This window comes from Sander lucioperca, chromosome 21 (genome assembly GCF_008315115.2).
Source record: "Sander lucioperca isolate FBNREF2018 chromosome 21, SLUC_FBN_1.2, whole genome shotgun sequence".
NCBI lineage: Eukaryota > Metazoa > Chordata > Actinopteri > Perciformes > Percidae > Sander > Sander lucioperca.
In genome coordinates this window covers 3,887,268-3,908,902 of record NC_050193.1, presented here as the reverse complement: position 1 = coordinate 3,908,902, position 21,635 = coordinate 3,887,268, and the positions used below count along the sequence as shown (strand labels likewise).

General features: G+C 40.3%; 1 protein-coding gene across 3 annotated transcripts in view; it reads left to right on the top strand.

The window, feature by feature from the left end:
• Window positions 1-21,635, top strand: part of znf385c (zinc finger protein 385C) — a 151,454-nt gene that overhangs the window by 7,849 nt on the left and 121,970 nt on the right. For 2 of the 3 annotated variants that reach the window (XM_031312623.2, XM_031312621.2), the window contains exon 1: window positions 10,671-10,773. The exons of the other annotated variant lie outside the window; for it this stretch is intronic. The gene's annotated coding sequence lies outside the window, so the exon portion shown is untranslated. Of the gene's footprint in view, window positions 1-10,670; window positions 10,774-21,635 lie in introns of those variants that run through there. 3 annotated transcript variants of the gene reach the window in all.

Genomic DNA, 21,635 nt, shown 5'->3' with positions numbered 1-21,635 from the left:
TCCGGAACTATAGGTAGTATATTTCATTGGCCTATTTTACAAATGGATTAGATGTAGTTTCTGTCCTAATTAATATTTTTCTCAAAACAAGGTTTTAATCACAACATATATGGGTATTTCTAGTGAGATGGCTAACTGCAGGAATCGCATCAGTTGATTTTGAATTTATGTAGCTGAGCTTCTTCTTCGTGAGTCTAGGTTGTGTTAAACAGAGAAGAGGGTGATGAATATAGAGAATGATGGAACTGGCAGTCCGTTATACAAAAATGACAGATAAGCAATGAAGGAGGGCAATTCATTTTCCCCTCACTATTTTGCTCAGGTAGTGTAGAGAAAGAGGTGGGAAGTGTGATGTGCAACATGGCAGGTCAGACCTGGGAAAGTGGGTTTGCTCTGGCGGGAAATGGCTATTTACGTAGCTGAAAATGGAGTGGGCCTTTCTGACATTTTCATAGCCCTGCAGGCAAGAGTAACCTTCAGTAGAAAACAGAACGATTAAAGGAATGGGAGGGGGAGAGGCAGAGTGAGCGGTGGGGCAGAAAGCAGGTGAAGTGATTGCATGGGAGAGTTGAAAATGATTGGAGACTGAATTTGAGAAAAGAGATGGGGACAAGGAAATAAAGATGGACAGAAATAGACAGAAATTCTTTGGAGGTCATGCAGAGATGTTAGAGAAAATACACTGCCTTACACAGAATGACAGGTAGAAAAATCAAGAAAGGGAATAAGGAAGGGTAATGTGCAGGGTTAACAAAACACTTGCATCTAATCTACAAGAGTAAAATTCAATAAACAACATATTTCCGCCTTTTCCTAACAGCTTTACACCTTGTTGTACCTCTTAAGCACTGCTATCAAACCAAATCACTCAGCCCTAAAGCGTCAGTGCTGATGTGGCATGACAGAAATTATGCATGCTTAAACCATAATGGCCACGCACAGCAGCGCTAGTTAATATTTCAGTCTTCAATAGATTTGACATAATGTGCATCATAATGTGTCCTCTTCCCTATTATTGTGAGTGAACAACTGAATACAACCAGGTATCTCCATCAGTTACTTGTGTCATACTGTGTTACCTTGATTTTCAGTCACCGGGGCAGTCAAGGTTTGTATATATCTGTGGAACAAACTAAAATGAAGAAAGAAAACAAAAATAAAACCATATCATATATGGAATTTTTAGTTGTGGTTTTAAACAAAATAAATCAACTTAGAAGGACAGGTTATATTGAATTATATTTATATAGAGCTATACTGTTTATTGTTGAAAAGTATTTTAAGTTCCCCAAACTTGCCATACCTGCAGTCTACAGCCACGTTAACAGCTCTGTGAGGCTGCACTTATGCACAGTCATGATTTGAGCTAAATGCTAATATGCTCACAATGACAATGGCAACATGCTGATGTTAAGCAAGTATAATGTTTACTATGTTCACCATCTAAGTTTAGCGTGTTAGCTTGCTAACATTTGGTAATTAGCACAGAGTACACAAAATACAGGCTGATGGGGATGTTATTAGTTTTCAAGTATTTGCTCATAAACCAAAGTACTAATTGAAATGTAGATGGTGCTAGATGAGAAGTCAGGGGAATCAATAGGATTCATCCTCTGGGAAGCATACATGTCTGTAATAAAAAACTCAAGGCAATCCATATAATACTTATCTCAGTCTGTACGGAAGCAGTAGATTGAGCATCCAACAGACAGACCGACATTGCCATCTATAGAAAAAACAAGGCACCTTGGGCAGGTTGCTTGTCCATCACAAGACCACCACATCGACAAATCGTTTCACACTCGCAACCAGTTTAGAGGTTCCACCTTATTGGACCTGCATGTCTTCAGACTGTGGGAGGAAATCCAAGCACAGACCCATGCAGGCATGGAAAAAAGCAAAAGAAAAATGGGACACCGGAACAAAAATATTATAATCGTGTAAAATGTTTTGAATTAAGCCTGTAGGGGGCTCTTTGCTGTTCCATATGCTGTCTATCTCCCACAGCTTTCCTCTCCTGATATAATTCTGCAAATCACAGTTTCCTGATAAGAACTGTTACTACGTTGCCGGTAGAACTTATCAGGTGATCATCAGATAGACAGAATTCAAGAGAAACTGTGGAAGAAAATAAATGATTTCTATGTGCCTGTGTAGCCAAATGAGGACAGATTATATCAGTAGATGCAGCTTTTAGACCATGATTATGACTAGCCTCATTTCCTACAAATGACTCCTTTCCTGGGCCAGGAGTGCTAGAATATTATTTTTCTTGTATGTCTTTCTTTCATAGCATAGCAATGTCACCATAATGAGAAACTTGGCAAAGAGACACAATGTATTCAACTTATCTATGCACTTTATTTCCTGTAAATCGGTCCCTCTGTCTCTGCCGTGTAATTAAGTGAGACTACGGGTTCATGAGCTATGACTGTTTCATTACTTTTGAATAGGCCAAGATGTGCTGATATGGGTGAGAATGAGATATCAATATGTCCACTATTACTCGAGTCTTTATTAATTTCATTTTACCATTCACTGCATACTTCTCATTCAGTAGCCTTCCAAGGCTATACAGGGATAGATATATTTCATTTGGTGATTCACTCACTTCCTTTGAAGCCAAGCTTTGGTTTATTTAAAGCCCTATAACAATGAGTTTAGGTGGGCAAAATATGAAATATCAAGAATGACCATTTACTGTCTTATTGAAATAAATTTATATCATCTTGTTGAAATCAATAGACAGGTATCTAACCACAGACTTAAAGATGGAGCAAAAAGATATACATTTTATTGTATATTGTTTTTCAGGAAAGGCTAACACTAACGCTAACACTTCAATTCCCCTCTGTATAGATGGCTCCCGCACGTCGCTTTGACGATTAATCCTGTTGAGACCTGGTAGGCTATCCTCTATAATGTGGGTTCAAGAGTAAAAAAGCCCCAGCCTCTACTGAGTAAAGTGCTTTTCTGGACTCTCATACAGGGTCATTGCCAAGACCCAGAAGATAAGAGCTGCATTTAAACAGTTTAATTGGCTTTGTACAATAAACTATTTTTAGAGGTTGCACATAGAAATATGCTCACATATAAGCTTTACATGCCAGAGGGTGAGGTTCCTGGTAAACTCACAGTGGCTTAACTAAGCAGCAGGCTCCTTTTTGTGTAAAAAGTGTGGCTAGGCATTTCTGTGTATTAATATGTATAGCTTTTGCTTCCTTGTCCTCCCTGTGGAATAGAAATCTGATAGCGTGTAGTGATAGTGTGAGAGTTGGGAGGCTTTGTTCCTCTGCGGGTGCTGTGTCTCCCTCACTAGGAAAAATGCCATGAAAGTCACCAGCAGCACTGGGAGGTTAACTGCCAAGTTATAAATCACACAAGACAGTTAGGCTAAGGGTGCTGTTAGCATATGGCTGCAGTTACTCTACTGCAGTACCTTGAGGTTGTCATTTAATACCCTAATATTAATATCCCTGTGATTTGCAATATGCCAGGTGAATAAAACCTAATCAAGAAACAAATACTGAAAGAAATACTTGAGAGTAATTTCACAATGGGACCCTCGTGTGTGTGTGTGTGTGTGTGTGTGTGTCTCATTCACCAACTTGGATACAAATGTAAATTAATAACTCTGGTAGTCTGGGAGATGTCCATAAGAATGTGATCAGGGGGATGCAGCTAGGGGGGCTGCAAAAAAAGGAGGCTAAAAGACTTGCAAAATTTTGCTCTGTTTCAGCCATCGTAAGAAGCATGCAGATATGGAGACGAAGATGCTTTGTTTACCCTTAATGTGTGGAGTACTATAAATGAAAGACTTGTAAAGTATGTGCCTATGTAAATCTATCACCTTGTCAATAACGCTTCTCATAGTATTTGGATCTTGTATGTTTTCTTGAGATGCCTTTTAGATCCAAATAAAATAATTTGTGTGTGTGTGTGTGTGTGTATTAATCCAAAGTCTTCCAATATTTAATCACGGTAATTAAATTGCTTTCATTGCAAAACATGAAGGAGTATGAGAAAAGTGCTTATCACAAATTCATCATGTGACATTTCAGAAATATCTACTGTCGACTGTCAATCTTTTTTCTTCATGACAATCCATTGAGATTAATATTTTCACATATACTATCAAGAAAAGGTGAAGCTCTTTGTATTGAAACCACCACTAGACCAATATTTGATGATTTAATAAAATGCCAAGATCGGCCCAATATATCTTATGTCATTATAACTAACAATATGTAGATTTATCCATTTTTGTTATGCTGCACTTCTCTCACATCAAAGCAACGGCTTACCCCTCTGCATCTTTAGCAGTGATTCTCCATTTGGTAACTGTCAGTCACATATCAATCTGTCCCACTGCAGGCATCTAGAAAATTGATTGAGCCTAGATGGACAACCGAAGTCTGACTGACAGTGTCTGTGGTGCAGATTATTAAGCATTTTCTCCTCCAGGAAGCCAATAACTGTCTGAAGAAACTAACACAGTGTCTTCTCCACTGAAATTTGTTTGTTTTTATGATGTGTCTTTGCCTTTTATCCTCTTACCTAAGTCAGTGTGCTGCAAACTCATTTGTACTAGCCTTTTTTGCCATTAGTGCCTCAATGGTCAGCCAACATAATTAGTTCTATGCTAATCCCACTGGACTCTTCTAATTAAAACCAACGCCAAGGGCAAGTGACCATAAACGGGACAGCAGCGTGCCCTTACTCTGGAGAAAGAGCGCAAGTAAACCGTAACTGATGTTGCAGTGGGTTATGGGATTTTAAGTGGCCTCCCATTTCTTTTATACAGGGACACGTTAAATCCATGACTTATTTCACAGGGAGCTCAGTGTCTTTTCAATGCAGAAGCCTGGTATGCAACAGTCACATTAAAGTGGCACTTACACAAAACTATTACTACTGAGAAATGCTTTTTATTTAGAAGATACAGGATTGAATGTGTAAAAAAAAAAAAAAAGCTCTTTAGAGTGGAGTGTTACCAGTCTGTGAAAGCAAGGACCTCATGATGAAGAGGAAAAATACACCTTTTGACACTGTCTAAAGAAAGCACACAACACAGCGTGAAATGATTCCAGAGTGGACTTAAGCTTTAAGACGCATGTGTATATATAAGCTCTGCAACTGGAGATTGTTTATATTCCTTTAATACCTAAGCAAACCGCAGTGTAAATCTACACATTTTATATGCATTATGTGTTTTACATAATCACACACAATTTACAGCCTTTTTAGAGCTACATACTGTGTTGGAGAGAGACAGATGTTGTGGATGGTGAACATGAATAAAAATCCAGAGGAAATCTTAAATCTAAATGAAATAACCCACCAAGTAGTATTGAAACTTCTCCAGTCAAATGTTCGCAGCCAGTCACTGCAATTCGATTTAATGTCCCGTGTGATTAGCCCACTACCACAGCAGCTACAACCCATACAGTGTGGGTGTGGAGAAGTTGAGTGTGGTGTATTTGTGGTGCATCCACATTTTAGAATTTGTAGCTTCTTTGCAGCAACATCCGTATTTGAAGCATTGTCTACTGTCATGTCTACAACTTTGTGCTCTATCACAAAATTGGCCATGCACAGCTTGTTTTAGAGAGGGTGAGAAGGTTTATCCAAGATGGCTTTGATTTGGTCCCTTGTCCTTCTCTCTGCACTGCCTCCACACTGTCTAGTTCCAACCTGATCACCCACCCACCCATTGTTGAGATTGCTGACCTCTAAGCCTTGAAGCCACCACCCCAGCACACCGCCCCAGAGAACAGTGGCTAGTACAGACTGATAGAAAATCTGCAGTCTGTTGCACATACTGAAGGATCTGAGTCTTCTCAGGGAGAACAGTCTGTCTCTTCCTGCAGAGGGCTTTGGTGTTGAGAGTCCACTCCAGTTTTTTATTTTTTATTTGGACCCCCAAGGTACGAGTCCTGGATGACAACCAGGACGGGGCCTACTGTTCCTCTGGTAGTCCAGCACATCTCATTGGATATTGAGCTTCAGGTGTGACGAAGCTCTCTATCAGTCCTCTTTACTCCTCTGTAAAATAGTCTCTAAGTGAATACCGCATGCTTCCAGTGAAAACACATCACTATGTTGACATGTATCTTCCATTTTGCCAAAAAAAAATTGCTTTTATTTGTTAAATTGTCTTCACTACATAAATTACAAATATGGACAGACATGGATGTAAATTGCAACTTGACTGGTTGGCGGAGGCATACAACCGTGAGGTAGTAATTCTAGTTTTAACCTAACATTTCCATATTCCATTATCTTTCTTCATACATGCCGCTTTGGCTGCACTCATGCTGAAGTTAATCAACTGCCTGAAGTGCCATTGTTCCTTCACCCGCCCTCCTTTTTGTTTTGCTCGTTTCAGACTGCACTCAGTCCATCAAAGGCTCCATTTAAAGATGGGTTTTTAAAGTTCACTTTGGATGGACACAGCTTGCCACTTTGGTTGCTGTGGAAACCAGGTTGATGCATGGACAGGTTTTTGACAACAGTGGGAGTTTAAGAGGCTATAGAGGCTTGTCGAGATTTATAGATTTACTGTACAGTTCTTCAGACCTAGTAGGCGATTTATTCAATAGGAGGGGAGAGAATAAATGTTTGCCTGCAGATACAGAAACCAGAAGCAGAAGTCCAGGCCAAATGCATTTAATAAGAATAAATCAGTTTTCTTAGCTTATAGAATAGAGTTCATTTTTTGTTGTGATATAAAAATGAATTACAGAACTTTATGATGTACATCATTTAAGTTATATTGTAAAATGGAATTTTAAATCAGTAATTTTAAATCAGTAATTTATTATTTTTGTAAATATGCATATTAAAGTGTAACTCTCGCCAAAATGCAACCTAGGGTCTTTTTGTGAATGTACCCGAGTCAAACTTACGTTTAAAAGCATATTTAGGACGGAATCGCTACTTTTAAGATTCACCGTATTTTCGTTTTTCGGTCAAATGGCCTTTTGAATGGGAGTCCTAGGGGCAGTTTTATGCTAGCCTCAAAATAGCTATTTTTAAAACACTAAGAAGGCTCGACACAACATGAAACTTTGCTCGAAGTATCACCAGGGGCTCTACACCTTCACGAAAGCATTGACAACCTTGTTTGTGTACACAGAGTTTACTAAAAAGAAAGGTTTTGAACAACTCACCATAGGTCTTGTTGTTTCCGGCCGCTACCACCTCGGCAGTCAAAACGAGTTGATATCCGAATGCGAATGACCGGACTCCATATGAGCTCCTTTCAATATTGTCGAATCGATATCGATTTTTTTTGACTGATAAAATGGCTGCGGCCGGAAACAAGAAGGCCTATGGTGAGTTGTTCAAAACCTTTCTTTTTAGTAAACTCTGGGTACACAAACAATGCTTTCGTGAAGGTGTAGAGCCCCTGGTGATACTTCGAGCAAAGTTTCATGTTGTGTCGAGCCTTCTTAGTGTTTTAAAAATAGCTATTTTGAGGCTAGCATAAAAGTGCCCCTAGGACTCCCATTCAAAAGACTATTTGACCGAAAAACGAGAATACGGTAAATCTTAAAACTGGCGTTTCTGTCCTAAATATGCTTTTTAAACGAAAGTTTGACTCAGGTACATTCACAAAAAGACCCTAGGTTGCATTTTGGCGAGAGTTACGCTTTAACAGCAGAGACTCCAGGAAGTTACTGGTCCCAACCAAGAAATAGTCCGGTACATTACCTGGTAAATTGTCCGGATTGAACAAACAAGACATAATGTGTTAAAGGGGTGATAGAATGATTACATAGGGTATTTCACATTATTCCTTAAGGTCTCCTAATAGGGTATGTAACATTGGTTGGGCTGAAAATGGCCCGGGTGCTGTTCTGTGTGCCCTAATGTATCCCTGTGAAATAGCCATAGAATGAAACGAGAGGTTTTCTCCCTTATATAGTATGCTCATGAATATTAAGATGAGCTGCACGCTGATTGGTTGGTTTACGAGTAAAGCTGCGCAGTGCTGCTGCACATGAGGCGAGAGGGGAGGGGCTACTCCTCTGCTCCTCAGTCACAGAACAGAAGAGAGGTGAATGTTTTGGCGGCCACAGGTGAGAAATACCTTGCGTGCTCGCTGGACAATACTGGTGTCTTTTTTACAGAAAGTACCTGTCTTTTCTACAGAAAGTCACCAGATTTGTCACTAGTCGCTTTTGTGAAAAAAAGTCGCTAAGGGGGTCTGAAAAGCCCTGTTAGTGGTTTCCCTGTTTATAGTCTATATGCTTCGCGTTCCACTTCCGCGATTGCTCTGGTGCTGCAGGAAATTCCGCCAGATGCATGTATTTTCCGTTTCCTTCCGCATTCTTTGGATTGGAATTTTAAATTCGGTGGATTTATGAGGACTATTGTTGACTGCTCCTTAGATCACTGCATGGTAAATTGAGACAGCTAGCTAGACTATCTGTCCAATCTGAGTTTTCTCTCGCAAGACTATTTTACAGCGGCTCTGTGCGGAGTTTAGCACCACCCATGACAATTCTGATTGGTTTAAAGAAATGCCATTAAACCAGAGCACATTTTCCTCCCATTCCCGAATGCTGTGTGGAGTAGCCAGACTCTTCTTCAGCACACTTTGGAGCAGGGTCTGGCAAAGCGGGACTACCCCAGTTCCAGTCTTTGTGCTAAGCTAACTTTGCTGGCTGTGCTGCAGCTTCATATTTACCATACAGACACAAGAGTCTTCTCATCTAACTCCCAGCAAGAAAAGAAATAAATGTATTTCCCAAAATGTTGAACTTTTCCTTAAGTGAAAACAGGCATAATTTAATGCTTCTGTTTTTAGGACTTCTATTTAAATTAGAGGTTGTTCCTTTATGAAGACCACTGGACAAAGGTCACAGTTTACCCTCCTCCTTTATTTACCACTATAAGCAGTCTATAATCAGCACTGTCAGCACTGAAAGGGCAAGTTGCACCAACAGTGCGGTCTGAAACACTGTGTGAAGCAGGTGCTTGCTGGTTTGATGGCGTGCATGGTTTGGACAGTAAGCAATCAGATACCTCATAAGGCTCTGAATCTGGCTTACATCCTGCCCTTTAGCCAGTACCAGGGGATCAGTGTTCAGGCAGAGAGGACTAGTACTGGTGCTTGGGAAACTAAATGGATTAGGAAAAAGACAAGATAGGGGCCGTGCTTCTGGTTGGTTTCATTCTTTAAAGGCTGAACACCACCATGCAAATGATAAAAATCTACATTAATGGATTGAAGACTTTTAAGGCATCTTAGTCAGAGGTGCACGGCTGGTGTTGGAAGAGACAATTGGGTTGTGTTTCATTCACTGTGGTCCCCATGTTCTTGACTGTGAGTTATTTTTTATGATGACTGCTTGTTTGAGTGCCAGCATATTTGCATAAAGAAGGACATATCGAGAGCTCATAAAGAGGAGAGCCAAGAGTATCCATCACCTCACTGGTGACAACCTGTTCTTTGACACACCACTGTAAAGGACCCCAGCACACTATAATCAGGGCAATTGGCCTTTCTGTTAATCGTGTGTAGATTAAATAGAATTTAATGGAACAAATTAAGTATAAAAAGGCCCTAAAACTGGCGAGTATTTAAATCACATCATCAGCAAACTCTGCATACTAAACAATGTTTTTCTTGGATGACGAGAACAAGGCTGGCACTGTGGGATGTTTATTGTTCCTGCTGTAACTATTTTGGAGTCTCAAACTGTTCAAATCTGCCAACACAACCCCATCACTTACACACTGTCTGTCACATTAGATTTTACCATTAGTATTCACTTACCAGGCACATCGACATGCCACTACAGTACGGGGTCCACTGTTGTGCTGCTAATAATTATTAACTGTGAGGTGCAGTCACATGAATGTCCACTAAAACACATTTAATTAGTGGATTGATTTTGTATTCTTATATAATAAAATGAATTAACACTCACTAAATGCCCATGGCACGGTTTGTTCAGTCTCTTATTTTTGATGGAAAATATTAGTGAAGTCATATTACATTAAAGTGAGTGGTATGACACAAAAAACAATAAATCCACATAAAACATGTTTGGGTAGAGAAGAGGGGGTGGGGGGCTTGTGAAATAAAATGAACCAGTTTTGCCACGTTGTATATCCTTTTACTGTAGATAAGGTTATGATATAAATATTGGTAATCAGCCTACAGTCAGTAAAGTGTAAAGAACAATTTATATTTGATATGCTGCTGGACTGGAGTCGCACCAGCGGGTCAGTGTGAACACTCATAAAAAGAGCAAAGACATCCGGTCATGTATTTCAAAATAAAACTAATTTTGATTTATGGCTCTTGTGTTATAAAGTAAACTCGACATTAAAAATGAAATAGGCCTATACATCACTTAAGTGTTGAGCTATTGTTTACATTTTCTTTTAACATGTTTGTTCTTCTTTAAGCCGATTAAAGAGGGTTTGTTGCCCAATGCTAAATATACAGTAGGCCTACTTTAAGCTTAACTTCGACTGAAACATGCAAGAGAAACTCAAAACGTTTCAAGGCATTTTTTTCATCTCAAAAAGTCCATTCAAATTGACAGCTGCTTCTCTGACAGTGCAAACACATTTATGCCTTTTGTTGTTAAAGGCACTTCCTGCCTCAGTCTGCACAACGGTGTCTGTCTTGACAAAACCGCTGCCCTGGACAGCTCTGGGATTTTTTGCGTTGGCAGCCAGTCTGTACCAATCTGTTTCCACAGTTGCTGGGTACGGACGAGCACCGGGAAAGTCGGAAACGGAACGGGACCGGTAAGACAATGCGCTCTCCTGTCTTCTTGTATTGTCACACGTGAGGAAGAGTGCTGTCGATGCAAAAGTTTTTATTTGGCTGAAATGGATCTCGATGCGATAGTTTCAGGTGCACAGTTTTGAAAGAGAGGAGTAAATTGAGCATGTGGTGTGGCAAAGTTGTATTTCGCTCATCGCTTTTACTGGAATAACTGCGTGTATGTTCTGGATAAAGACCATGGATTTTAGACGTTATGCGTAATTGCGCATCAGCAGCACCAGGCGTCTAATCGCCTTTCTTCACACTTGTCCCGTAGGAAAAATACTTTTTGTGAGTGATAAAGTAAGATGTTAGCCTACTCAACTAATATAACTCATAAATAAATCTATTAAAAAAATCAAACCATAAAATATGCGACAGTGGGAGAAAATACAAAGATCACCATTATGCCTTTAAGTGGTTATGCTATGTCAGTGTAACATGTATTTAAGGAATTTTTTTGGTCCCTCGTTTGTAGCCTTCTAATCAAAAATGAGGTAGATATCCTAAAACAACTATTCGTATTTATAGTCGGCTGTGGGTCGATATTGGCAACATTTGCTTCACTCATGTACTCCATCCTCCTCTGTACCCAACATTATGCCCCATCCAGATTTATGATCTTACTTAATAGTATTTTCCACAGAAATTGTCAATGAGTTCCCCTCCTCATGCACTTTCTGCTCTGTACTGCAGCCTATTGATGTTACATTTTGGCTAATTATAGCAAATATAATATTCACTTTTAAAGGGATATCACTGTAATAGCCTACCGTTTTCTTATACAAACATAAACATATTCTTTTTTTTTTAAAGATTATTTTTTGGGGCTTTTCCCTTTATTGTACAATGACAGTGGATAGACAGGAAAGGGGGAGAGAGATAGGAGACGACACGCAGCAAAGGGCAGCAGGTTGGATTCGAACCCGCGCCGCTGCAGGACTCAACCAACATGGGTGGCCGCTCTTAATGGGTGAGCTAGAGGCCGCCCCAAACTTAAACATATTCAATGTATTAATAAAATGGTAGTGACTTTATCAGACTTTGTGGTGTTTTTGTTACATTTTAATAACTTTTTTTTAAAGATTATTTCTTTGGGCTTTTCCTCCTTTAATTTTTGACAGGACAGCTAGGTGAGAAAGGGGAGAGAGAGGGGGAAGACATTCAGGGATCATTGCCTTTTTAAAGTGGCACAAAATTTGACTGCATGCAAGATCCTGAGACATAAACCGTAGAATGTGTTTTTTCACGTTGAACATCCCTTCTACACACACACACACACACACACACACACACACACACACACACACACACACACACACACACACACACACACACATACACATACACTGAATCTGAGTCTACTGGGGCCAATAATAACATGATTTAACAGCTTTCTGCTTGGAGGAATTCTTGAAGTTTGACATGTCTATTTCATCTGCGCTGGCAGTGCTCTGATTACAAAAGTGCATTCTATAATCACCACTGTACAGAGAGAGAGAAGGGTATGTTGGTGTACAGATGTTAGAATCAGTCCATCCTAAAGTGAGCCAGGTCAAAATGGGGCGTGTGAAACTGTCACTTGAATGAAAATTGGATTTTCTACTGAACACCTCTTTTGCTGCAATCTTTGTGCTCAGTAGTTGTTGTAACAAGTAAGAGGTCTGATAAATCAAGTGGAATATCACTGTGTAGATTTAGAGAAATTGACGTCATGCTCTGTATAGACTATTTATGGACAGCACCTTTTTAGAGCTGGCTTCTCCCGCTGAATGGCCCTAGTTGATAAATGCTGCAATCTGTCTTGCTGGTATGATAAAGTGTGCAATATGTTTCTCACAGTCATTGTTATTTTTTTACTGTGTTTTTTTTTTTTATCTTTAGATAGAGCGAGTTTGGCATTTGAGAGTTTTTACAGTGAATAAAGGAGGTAGAGCAAGAAGAGATGGTGTTTTATGGCACTGTATTTGTCATGAGCCGTTTGGTAGAGGACTTTTGGTTTCAGGAAGACAGTACAGTAATAACAGCCTATGTGGACATGCGTAGTATAAATTTTAAAGGGAAAATTCCATTTAGAAAACCTTGGCAATGTGTCAGTTGTTGGCTGTTACCTAAAACCATACTAGTTAGGTTAAGCCAGCTACATCGTTATGGTGAACACAAATGAGAAGGCAAAAAAAATCCCTTTTCATATAGATCCCCTGTTTGTGTTGTTACTGAGAAACCATAACACTCCCTATGCAGTAGATGATAACAGCATTTTGACCTTCTCCTAGAGAGCCTGAAGTGCTTGAGTCTCCCTCTAATGTTATCTCACATGTGCACAGCGTGAAGTTACTGATACTGACACACTGTACACATTTCCTTTTGTTACTGAGCATATTCCGATGAAGTGCCCTATTTTAGGTGCAAAACACGTGGAACAAGCTCACAAACGCGTTTCACAAAAATGTTTGTTTAGCAGACTTCAGATTCTTCACAACGGGGAGCTCTTAGTGTAGCTGTCAGTCTTTTTTTCTTTGGATTTATCATTGGCATAAACATAAATACAAAACAGCCACATTGTTGTAATGTTTGCCAGTTACTAATTGGATGTACTGTAAACAAACAGACTAACCTTGCACATGTTTTGCCACCACTGGGGAAAACAAGTACTTGTTACTACAAAAGTGATCAAGTGTACAAGTGTCTCGCTGCTTCCTGACTGGAGAATTGTCTGTCTCACACTACCTCAAAGCCTCCTAGAACATAAGTTCAAACTATAACTTGAAATTGGGTGTGGTCTAGTCTGGATCAACCGAAGTACATTTCCAGGAAAATTGCCTGACATTCCTTCTTGGGACAGATTGGTTGGGATTGCTATGGACAAAGTACACACGGCAATACACTGGTAGAGCAAATTACGTTTCACCATGTATCCAGCTAATTTAAATATCTCACACTACTGTATTGTGTGAACAGTTAACTTCATTTAACATTTTACGTGGCGTTTTCTTTTGCGGGGTGCAAATGTTCCACCAAAACAAGTTCCTTCTCGAGACCATTTTGCAGAGACACCGTCGCTGCATCCGGAGCTTAGCGCCGCCCAAGATAATAGTAATTGGTTTAAAGAAATGCAAACAACCCAGAGTTTTTTTCTCCTATCCCAGAATGTATCTGTGGTGAAGCCAGACCTATCTCCACAGCACTGTGGAGATAGGTCTGGCAGTGCAAGACAAGGTATGGTCAAATAGTTTAATTATGCATTTACTCTGCTATACACATTCACTTTAATGCTATTTCTCAATAATATTAGACATATGTATCATATTAATGAGTTTGAGTTGACTGTTTGACTGAAGGAACCATTTCAGTTCCTGTAGGAAGTCCGTTTGTGTGTGAGAGAAAATTAAGTGTTGGCACTGATGGAGAGTGGGTTAAAGGGATTATCATGTAAACTGAAACATTTAACAAATATATGTACCCTAATTATAGCTACAATTCTTCATTTTAACCACCCCAATATTCCACAAAATCCCACCCACACCCTTATCCTCCTGCTAGTTTGTGGAGATGACTACACGCACACACTATAAAACATCATACAAGAATGTAGTGGAATCAACAAATCTTTCATCATTAACTTAATGAAAATACATAAGTTATATTCATTTCAAGTTCATTCAACCTAAAATGTTTTTATTTTCAGACCCATTTCAAAACTGATGAGTTGAATTGGTCCAGGTAAAAGTGTATTTGTGATCAGCATATTAGCACACTTCCCAACATGCATTGCTTGACAGTTAAAGGAAGGTTCTGTCCACATAACTTACTTATTGTAGTTTGAGGAAAATATACATAACTTATGAGCCAGCAACTTTGAACTAATTACCTCCATCAAGGAGGTTAAATGTTCGGTTTGTTTTGTCCGTTTGTCCGTTTGTTTGTTTATTTGACCATCAGCAGAATTATTGAAAAACTACTGGGACGATTTTCATGAAACTTGGTGGAAGGGTGTAACATTGGCCAAGGAAGAACCCATTACATTTTGGAGCGGATACACAAATAATTTTTTTCTTTCGTTAACATTGCAAGATAGGGCTGCACTCATGGGGTCTCGGGAAAAACTACATACATTGCATATTACATTGGGAGATAGGGCATGCCGAGGCGGAGGTCTGTGCTCTCCGAGTGCCCTTGTTGTTATTCCACTAAGTTCAGTTAACTAACTGTACAGAAAACATACGTAACTAAAAACCACAGTGTGATCTTTTAGTTTTGCATGCCTTTACACCCTGAGGAGATGTAAGTGGTATGTGTGTTTGTTTTAGGAGTATTGCTTAGTTTTTTATTGTTGTTGGCAGAGCTGAATCGAGTGGCAAGAGACAAACAGCATGTCTGTCACTATGTGTTGTTAGAGGTGGATACCGTGTTTACTTCCACCTCAGGAAGCTGGTGGTGAAACATGCCCCAGCTAAATGCATTAAAGTGGCTTCATGCTCCTTGTAGTGCTCAATGCTTATTCATCTCACAGGGTCATTGGACAGAAAGCATTAATATTAGATAGTAAAGGGTTCACTCTGAGGCCACTTGCCACATTATGTCCTCTTGGGGAAATCCAAGGATTGGTTCTTTTTTTTAGATGGTTATCTGAGATTGTTAGTGTTACTTTGTGGAAAAGCTGGCGTTGGAGTGCACCTCACATGAAGGAGGAAATGTAAACATTAAACCCATCCTTGCGTAAAGAGAGAGTTGAGAAAGAAAGGTGAGATAAGAACAAAGAGAGAGTGAGAGGGCATCATTTGGGAACTTAGAGAGAGAAGCATCCACACATCCACATATGTTGATGTAGGTAAGTGTAAACTGTTTCTGACAGGCGGAGTGTAAGAGTCTTCACAGACGTAACGCTGGGTGGTTTACAGTGACACCCTCATGACAACAATGCGGGGTGAAGCAGAACATCTCCCTCTTGGTGTCTTGACAAGAACTCTTTTTCTTCATCTCAGGGCCTCCAGCCTTTTTCTCATCTCCAACAGATCAGGGTCAGGTTGCTTGGCTACCAGGCTGGCCCTTGGCTCACACACACACAACATCATGTATACACACAAATGAATATGTATCTGTATTCTAAGCATGCTTCAGTGCTTACTGCCACTCTTGGTCAAGACTTTATTGGTAAATATATGCATGTGCAAGGCATCATATGCAAACACATTTAACAATGTATGTTTGCAGAATCCTTTTTGTCTTTTTTTCATAATTTTTCAGTTCAGTTCAGTTTTTTCTGTCAGCCACTTGCTCTGATATTGCTGCTCACCGTATAATTTTCTCTGTGGTTTTGCTCGTCTGCTGTTCAAGTGGCCTCTCGCTATTTTGCTTTGACCTCTTTTTGATCCTCCTCCTTACTGCTGTTTTCTATGGTATCATCACCCACTGAGCCAAGGTGACCCGCGAGCTCACACTGTGCAACACACACAGCTGGAGCCTGCAAGGCCCAAGACTGAATTGGTACACTTTGTTGACCTCTCTTGTTCTCTCTCTCACTCTGTGTGTGACTGACATCATTGATTCAATCCCATGCTGAAATAGGATAGGCAGAGTACCACAGTGACCTTCAGTTGGACGTTTTGTGCTAAAACTGTGACGCACTTGCTGGTCGCATTTCCAATTGCCAATACAAACACAGTTAATTCCCAATTAGCTGGGGGAGGCTTGGCACTGGAGGACATCACTGTCCTGTCAAGGCCAGGCAGAGCAGCCCTGTACATCAGAAATTATTTTTTAAATGAAACAAAAACATTCAGATTCTCATGCATTTAACATTTGTACGTGGGTTGTGCTCTCTAAAATCACAGGTTCACAATGATTTCTTAAAATGTTGTGCATTGTACTTTTTTTTAAGTCACAATGTACTATTTTTTTAAGTCACTGCTTAAGCATTAAGTTATCTACGCAGCATTTTATTTTGTTAAACATGTCCTCTGGGGGAGGTTCAGGATAAATCAAAAGTGCCAAACAATTCCCACATTTGCTATTAATTAAGATGTTGTAACACAAATGACTTTAAAAGCAAGCTTGATAAATTATACATTCCTTTTCCACTCTCCAGGGGTTGGGTGAGGAGTGACAGGGCAAGTAACAAGCTGTGCAGGTAAAATTTAAAAAGGAAAAAAGCCATGAGCACTGGCTCTTCTACCCATGCTGTCTCTTTATCGCTGAAGGAGCGACGGAGCGGTGGTACCCTTCAACCCCTGAGTTGCTCCGCTGGCCTGGGTTGGTGCCCTGTGGGAAGCTTGAGGTGGGAGAGCTAGAGTGGGGGTTGGACTGGATGGGGGGCACCAATTCTGACAGCTGCACAAAGCCTGCCTCTGGGCATGCAGTCTGCCCTTTTTCCCGATGCGATCCTTTAGCTCCCTGCCTGGCAGACTGGCATGGCCGACCGGAGGTGCACAGCCCGAGGATAGACTCAGAGGCTGCCTGCTCCTTAGTGGGGAGCTGGAGAAGTGACTCTGCTGACGCTGGGGATGCCAGGTTGTGTCTATCATTTTTAGAAACTAGATGAAACCACGGTCACTTCCGTATGGCAAAAGCCTTGACAGCTGCATTCCCATGGAAACTCGTTCATGCGGGTCCCAAATATTGTGACAGCTATAACTTGGAAAAAAGATATGAGGCACTGAATTTGCTGAATTCACGGTTTATATGACCAAGAATTAGCTAGCTATTTCTTCATGATAATAATAACTATATCATAGACTGTAAAAATAGTGGACATAGTATCTGTGAGGTCACCCAATGGTTTGTGGACTGCCGTTTTGAGACCTTGAGTTTGGCAATACAGGTATCGCCTTCTAGGTTTTTTGCAACCATAGACATTGTTCTGTCATTTCTGTCATTCATATTTCCTAACAACATAAAGAATATATGCTTTCATAGCCTAGTGATGGATTGTCAGAAATGATAAGCCTGTCTCCTCATGTGCATAAGCACTTTTTATCAAAGGATTTTATTAAGGTTTCATGATTGATATGATTATTGTAGGCTATTTATTTTTGATTCTAACAAAATACTTTTGATTAACAAGTTGCGATTCATGCGTGTATATTTTATGATCACTATAGTGTCCGCTTCAAAACAATGCAAGCATGATGATAGAACGAGCCTGTCTGTCTGTATCGGTCCCGTGCGCACGCTCAGCTGAAACGCTGCGTGTCCGGCTGAGTAGAAAGCGGAGAATTGTCTTCAGTGTTGGACAGATATTAGCAAAATAATTCATAATAAACCTGTTTGAGTCGTGATTCACTCGAATCTATCACCCGAGTCTTTAATCGCAAGTCTCTAGTATCACTAACTCGGATCAGTTGAGTCCTACTACAATTCAATCTAAAATGATAACAGCGCCACACACAAACCTCTTGCAACATTAGCTACCTCGCAGACCATGGGACTAAACTCATGAGTCCTTGATGACTCGTGAGTTGTCGATGACTCATGAGTTGTCGAAGACTCATGAGTTCTCGCGTGAGTCAGTCAATTGCGCAAATCAGCCGGCTATGAGTGGATCTGTAGCAGACGAGCAAGTGAGTGAAGTCTCTCCTCGAGCTCAGGGTAAAGCAAATCCACAACAACAGCCATTCTTTCACTTCTGAAATAACATACAATGTTCTGCACGTAGCCTAGCTAGGCCTACTGTAGGTTTTGGTGTATAAATGTAGTGTGTTAAAATGCAATTAGGTCGAGCAGACAGTCCGAAACATTGCAAGGTTGCCTCCGCTTGCCTCGCAGACCACTCATGAGTCCTCATGACTCGTGAGTTGTCGATGACTCATGAGTTCTCGCGTGAGTCAATCGCGCGAATCAGCCGGCTATAAGTGCCATAGTAACACTTGCTCTCTGTCTCCTGAGATGATTGACCAATCATTGATGAGAGTCATCGCTTTGATCTCCTGCCAATCATTCGCGCTTAGACAGGAGAAATGGGACAGAACAGCTGTAAAGACTTTTTTCTTTATCATTCTTTTCCCGTTTTCTGACTTGTTGAAGTCATGTGTGTAGCCCAGAACGTAAGTTTAAACTATTCTGTAGCTTGCTAAACTGTCATGGGTTTTACTGCCTCGTTATCTGTGTAAACGTTAAAGCTACTTTCATATTTCAATAAGTGTTGTGCTACGATGTGGATTAAGTTTTGCCCGTGTTACGACATGACATTTATTTGGAGAGAGAGATATATTATCGCCTTGATAATATTGCTGTTGCTGTGTTTCTTATTGCATAGCTGATAGATGTGCAGATTGTTTAATATTACTTGTGCAGCCACGTGTTGATATTCAGGTTGTGTTTGCTAGCAAGGTGCCTGTGGAGCTACGTGCCTAGCTATTAAAGGTGTATTACACAGTTTGCTCCGTTATGAATATGTGTGCTGTAATAGATGTGGCTTATTCTCAGTTTGTGTTACTGAGCAATATGTTACATTTATGTTAATTATTACAGATAAATAAATGGAATTCTTAGTATTGTTTCTTATTATATGCTGGTGGCTATAACATTTGGTTTTTGGTAAATAATGTTCATAGTAAGTCAGATGCTTATTAATGTGCATCATTATTTGCTTATATTTCAGAACTACATCCAACTTCACATGTAACATCAAATACAACTTCATAATTAACTTCATGTTTGAGTTGTAAATAAATCTTCCTGGATCTCAAAGTCAGACATCTCTGGCCGGTGTTTCAGTAGCCAGTTTTCAATAGTTTTTACAAGCCTATTGCCTATATTTTTGAAATATAATAAACACTGTTACACTTTTTGAAACTATCTCAGCTTGTGTAGGCCTATCAGTGCTTTCTGAACATATTGAACACACTTTAAAAAATACTATGATAATACCGAAAACCGTGATAATTTTGGTCACTATAACCGTGAGGTTAAATTTTCATACCGTTACATCCCTATCTGCACGTAGCCTAGCTAGGCCTACTGTAGGTTTTGGTGTATAAATGTAGTATGTTAAAATGCAATTAGGTCGAGCAGACAGTCCGAAACATTGTAAGCCAGCAATACTGACTCAAGTGACTCACGTGACTCGCACACCCCGGATCACTTTAGTGAGTAACTCAGAATAACCTGAATCCTCAAAAGGAATTGAGTTTGCCAGGCCTAATTCATAACAAAACACATTAAGAATTGCATTGATTGCACAGACAGGAAACATCCTCATTAGACAAACACCAGTGGCAGCAGTTTGACAATTGCACAGTAAGTGTCGGTACACGATCCGTTCTGCCTGCACGATCCGTTCTGCACATGCGCAAGATAATACTGTTTTACCGAGGATACGACCTGCACGATCTGTTCCACGCTAGCCTAGGGAAGCTAACGTTAGTTTAGCTAGATTCAGTCTAAAATAACGTTAACTCAAACGTAATGGGAAAAGCAGGCTACAGCTAAATTAAGACTTCACAGTAATAACAATAAAGACAAGTATTGAGTGATTGTATTTTAAATGAGCACAAGTAAAGTAGAACTGACGTAACAGCTGTTATATATGTTAGGTGTTTGTTATATATGTCAACGTTTATTTTCAAGTTATTACATGCTGTCTCAGCTAGCGGTTAGCCGAATGAGCCGTTAGCTAAACTAACGTTAGCTTGCCTGTGGAGGCTAACGGCAGACCGCTACAATCAGCTAGCGGTTAGCCGAATGAGCCGTTAGCTAAACTAACGTTAGCTTGCCTGTGGAGGCTAACGGCAGACCGCTACAATCAGCTAGCGGTTAGCCGAATTAGCTGTTACCTAAACTAACGTTAGCTTGGCTGTCGACCGGAAGCGTGGAACAGATCGTGCAGTGTCGTAAATCCTCGTACAACCGCGCATGCGCGAACATTTTGCGCATGTGCAGAACGGATCGTGCAGGCAGAACGGATCGTGTACCGACAGTAAGCATTAAAAAAAATCCTCTGAAAGCGCTGCATGTTCCATATTGGCTATAGTATGCCACAGGACATTTATGGGCTTAATGAATGAACAAATTAATATACTAACCGATCATTATTTACATCTTTTAACAGCAGAGCCTTCTCTAAGACACACTGCAAACACACACTAAGGGCGTGGGTACTATCGCCATTCATCTGCATACGGCAGTACAGAAAATCGGCAAACTTTCCCTTAAGTAGCCAGCTAACTCTAGCGGTAGATAGCTAGCTTGGTTGGCATAATGCTTAACAAGACATTTGAGAGGGTCAAAATTCAAGACGAAAATTTGGACAACACTCAAAAACAAGTTCACGGCTATTTTAATGTACACAGGGCCATGGTTAGCATAGAGCTCAACAGTCCCGCCCCTCCTCTGAGAGACCTTGGGTTCCGGAAGTAAATTTCCCATTCATTTCTCCCATTGACCATAGGCGTCGATTTAGGTGGGGACGGTGGGTACGCATACCTACCAGATTTCGTCATGAGTCATTTTGTACCCACCACTTTTTTTGAAAACCTCGAGCTTCTTTAGTTTAAAAAAAAGTCCATAACACATATAATTCTTGAGCGACAGATGCCAAAAAATCCACAACAATCTTTATCCCCACAGAGCAGACACAGCCGCTCTGCTGCTGCACTGCTGCACGCTTCTCTGTTCACAACACTGCCTGTCTGTCGGGACATTCTGCTTAACGTGAAAAAAAGCTTAACGTGGTTTAATGTACCTAAACAACGATCAATGATCACCAAATTTCTCATGGACATATCTTGTCATGAACACTTAAGCCTGTCAAAAGAACTAAACCGAAATCCAACGATTATAGAAGTTATCTCACATTAGCGTTGTCTTCTTCATTGGCACCTATGGCGAGGAAAAAGCTTGTACC